Source organism: Vanessa tameamea, chromosome 22 (assembly GCF_037043105.1).
Source record: "Vanessa tameamea isolate UH-Manoa-2023 chromosome 22, ilVanTame1 primary haplotype, whole genome shotgun sequence".
NCBI classification, from domain to species: Eukaryota; Metazoa; Arthropoda; class Insecta; order Lepidoptera; family Nymphalidae; genus Vanessa; species Vanessa tameamea.
In genome coordinates, this window is record NC_087330.1 from 3,686,916 (window position 1) to 3,692,152 (window position 5,237).

Below are 5,237 nucleotides of genomic sequence, written 5' to 3' on the forward strand. Positions count from 1 at the left end.
ATTATTGGGCTTGGGACACTTCTTTGTTTAAGGAAAAGATTCTACCATGCTGTTCCAATACGGATTGTGGGCACATGTAGGTACCAGTTCTTTTCCAATGCATGTAGGTTTTCACAGGGTTTTTTTTAATTATTTTTGGGCAGCAGTTGAACCATAAATTCAAAGCTGTCGCCAGCGGTTTTCCCGAACCGATACGACTTGGGAACCTTCAAGAAAAGAGCATACTCCTTTCTAAAAGGCCGGCAACGCACCTATGTTGCAGATGTCCAAGGGCGATGGTAGTCACCATCCATCAGATGAGACTCCTGCTAGTTTGCCACCTATAAAATAAAAAAATAAAAAATTACCTGATAATTCAGTGGTGCTTGCCCATGTTTGTACTCACAATTATTGGTTAAGATTTTGGTGTTCTAATCACTGAGCCATCTTGGTTCTTGAAGATAATATTAACATATATGTTATATATATGGATAGAGAAACACTTCTATATATATGGGTAGGGGATAGATAAAGGAAATAAAGCGGTAATAGCCGCTTAAAGGCGGCTGGCTTCAGCGCTTTACGTTGTATAATCAAATTAAAACACCCGTAAAACAAATTGGCTGACAATAATTATGTTATGGCCGACAAAACCGGACTCTATAAACTTGGCGCTATGAATATTTAGTATCGTAACCATTCAACAGAATGATACACTAAAAATTAATTTCCATGAACTTATTGTATATTTTTATAGTCATATTTATTGCAATGAGCGGAACAAAGTCTATTAACCAATAGACGGTATTATAAAGTTACTATGCAGTAACATAAAGTTGCTCGTTGGTCAAGAGACTAGTTAATCCATAGTGCTATGGTCCCAGAAAGCAGAGACAGAAAAGCGGAAACTCGCGTTGATAACTAGAACGTCGAAGCGGTTAAGTATATTAAAGGAAATTCTCAAATTTACACCAATGTCCAAGGCACGATTCCGCGTCAACCAATTAAAAATATCATTGCTATTCCTAAATTTGGACAAATATAGGGAAGTTTTCGCCTATGATTCGATATATGAGAACCTAAAATGATATCGCTTCTCATGAAATTGCTATATTACACATAGCCATAATACCAATCGTTTTAAGAAAATGTTTAACTCTTTGCTAAATTTGTGTCATGTTTAATTATTGTTTTTATTTAATGGTTTATTTATTTTTAATTCGAAGTAATTTATAGGCTTTATTGACCACCACAAAGTAAATGGGATGAAAGGCGGACTTAATGCCTGAAGGCATTCTCTGCCAGTCAACCTTTAGGTCAAACAGAATATCACGAAGGCGGCAATTAATAATTGACAAAACATGACAGTATACATACTTATATATAAAATTATAAAAAAAATACATACATACACACATAGTATCTACAAAATAAATATTGACCTTTTTTATGTATAGTAAAAACATATAATTAATAATAGCGCCTAATAGAAGTCATGGGAACTAGCCTAATATTTAATAATTAAATTGCAGTGTCTATTTGTAATATTAAAATAACCGCTTTTTACTAAATGCCTATGTATGTATATGTATATACACGGTACATATAACAAAATATCATATTTTTCTATTTTTGTCTGTCTGTCTGTTTGTTCCGGCTAATCTCTGGAACGGCTGGACCGATTTAAACGGGACTTTCACTGGCAGATAGCTGATGTAATAAGGAGTATTTTAGGCTACAACAATAACTATTTTGTTAATTTCAAACGCGCTCGAGGTAGCGGGCACAGCTAGTGATAAATATTAATTGGATATGGTGATTAAAATTTAATATACATCGCTTCACACTCTCAAAGTTAATCTTAAGAGCAAACATCTAATGTATTAACAGCCGGGTATTAGAGAAACATAACTAAGTTATATATAGAGCACCTTTGTACATTTAATTTATTAAAAACTTAACGGTGAAACTAGCCTGGCTCTAATTCTATATATTAATTAAATAAACTTACAAATTCAGTTTTGATATTTGATAGTTTGCAGCTGAAATAGATTCGTTCGCGTTGTTGATTCTGTTTGATATGTAGATTGTATTATAATTTTTTATCTTGTAAGAAAATTACTTACAAAAGATATTTAGGAAATACAACGAAATGCTAATGTAGTCTCACTAAAATGAAAGTGTCTGAGAGCTTTTTTATAAAATTGCTAATTTTTAAAGGTTTCAACGCTCCTCTATAAAGAGCTTTGGCACTTTTTATTATTTTCACACAGAGATAAGATCCAGATGTATATTTGTAAAATAATCTAAATTTTTAAAAACTCTTTTGAATTTGGCAAATGGAATGCTCAAGTAGTATCTGGATTTAAACGATGTGAAATAGTAATGATTTGGTTGATGATGAATTTAAATCAGATTTTTTACGTTTGGAGGCTTATAATTACCAATTTAGTGCTCGGGAAACGCATAAATATAGCAAAACCATAATTTTTAATCAATCAAAATTGTAAAGTTATTACTCGAGTACGTTTGAATCGTCATTTTACGAGAGATTAAACGTAAATCAGTCATCGGTTTGGAACGGCGATTTTACCAAACATCAGTGAGCTAATGCGTTCTTAATTAGTACGTATTTATAATTAATTTCTTGTTTGATGATAAAGGAAATATCATGGGTCAAAATGATATGATGATAAAGTTTTCCACATGTGTTCCAATCTGTTATGCAGCGTGGTGGAATGATCTCTATTTACTGGCTGTGAAAGTGGTTTTTAACGCTTTATTGATATTAAATTTGTCTTTCTAAGCCTTAAGCTTATGTGACTAATTTGGCAAGACAATGAAAAGAATAAAACCTACGTTCATTTATCACAGAAACACTATTATAAGCTTTAGAAATATCCTACTTTTTAAACGACTTATTAAAAAGGCGCGGCGTTCTAAATATATTATATTATTTAAGTAAGTGTAGAGTTATTCGTTTCGTTGTTTAATGTTATATCAATATAATTAGTATAAATTTGATATATTTAAAAATGGAATTTAATTTTTTCTAATCGATATTTTTTAAATATATACTATGTTTACTATGTTTAAAAGAAATCATTATAGAACCAACGATCGATATTTGCCTCCCTTACTTCCCTTATTTTGTCATGCGTTTATAAAATATATTAATTATTTATATGATTTGCAAATTATCCGAAAACACTGTTTCAATATTCAAAGTGTAAACGAAATAAGTCAACGTTTAATATGAATGTTATTTCTATACCAATAATTTAACGAAAAAAATAGAAACTAAGCTGATCTTTTTTTTACGCCCTTTCTTAGCTCTTACTTTGAATCATATAAGAATATATAAATATTATATGAAATAATATGGTTTTCTCAGTTAGATTGTGAGAAAATTATATGTATAGTATATATGTATCTTTGTAATATATATATATATAAACATATTACATGTTGGTGCGAACTTCTGCAGACATTACGGAGATCTATAAAGACGTGACAAAGTTTTCGTGAAAGCACTTGGTAAGCAACCACACGTAATTATCTCTTAGACTAACTAACTAACTAAGACAAACATAATACGTTACATTTCAAATATCATGCAACATATTATCATAATATATATATATAATACAAAAAATAGTATTTAGTTTGAAATAAAAAAGTCTAGAAGTTGTAAAGAAAATGAAATAATGTAATAACAAATCAAAACTCACTTATCTACACCGTAGTGTGACGTCACATTTAGTACCTTCAGTTAAAGTCGGTGATGACCTTTATCCCGGACCTGCGGATTCCAACGCTGATTTGTCGAGCCGACTTGGTCTCTATACAGTCTAGATCCATCTACAAACTTCTTAAGGACTTCCCTAACTTTGCGTGGATCGGGAAAACCAGATATAAAACTAAGTTCAACCAAACATATAACATAAATATAATTTAATTTCACTAATATTATAAATGCAACCGCACTCAAATGACTGCTAATTTTGTATGAATAAAGTTTTCCATGTCCATTTCTAAGACATAATTTTGTAATGAAACATAAAAACTTCATCACTTTTGATTGGGGATGAGACCGACTCGCATTTCGTGAAGGCAAACGGCAGACGCAGCCGCAGCCGCTCTCTACTCTCCTGAGTGAGCGTGTATTATATTATAATTATATTTATAATATATTATAATATATATTATATTTATATATTAAATATATTATATATATTATTATTATATATTATAATATATTATATAAGTATATTTCCGTTAAATTTAAATTATGCATATAAGTATATCATCACCTCTCAAGATACGCCAAACGTCCCAGTTCTCCGCCTTCCGCATTCTGTCGGGTTTCATCGGCTTGATTATCTACGCACGAGAAAGCACCCTACGCTGGGTTTACCTTGATCTCCACTGTATGTCTTGAGTGCTCCAAGACCCATATAACCTTTAACGTACGAGTATTTTAAGCTAAAAACACATGTATATATAACTTAAAATATATATGTCTCTAAGAATAAATTGGGGTCGAAATACTTAACAAATCCTGCAAACAATGCGATTGAAAGTCATAGCACCTTAATTACTGATATTGCAATAAGAATAGTGTAGAGATGACGTGTCGCATTTCAAATGAACTAACTACATTGAAGGAACTGTATTCCACCTGTTTGAATTCCCAGCTCTGTGTTGGAACGTTGTAATGGAATTATGAACACAGAGCGACACGCTGTTTCCGTGCTTGTTGTCGAGAGGTAGTTTGAAGTGACTAAGAATGGTCGTAGGGAGGTCGCAGTAATTAAAGCTTGGTCTGTACGTGTGAATTCGACTTCTATGGCCTGTCGCTAGCTTTATAGCAGGTTTTCATTTGATAATGTATCGTTTGAAAAAAAAAAAATTAACATTTTTGAGATACAGTGTTCAAAATTTTAGATATTATATTCTAGAAACGATTCGTTTTGCCTTCAGATAGAATTACCTACGAGTCGTTATTTGGAAACTAAAATTTAGTTCACGTAAGATATAGATTATATTTATTACAATGTCTGTATGCGGTTATGACCATTTACCAGTTGAACCATTCGCCAGTATACTATTTTAAAATAAAAAAAAATAAAAACAATTGTATTAACACTTACTTCTACTGTCCTTAAGCAAATCCATAGTAACCGGACAGTAATTATTTTCAAAACTACCCTCGAGCTTAGAGATGAGACTATGTATTAGATTTATAGAGGAAGGGA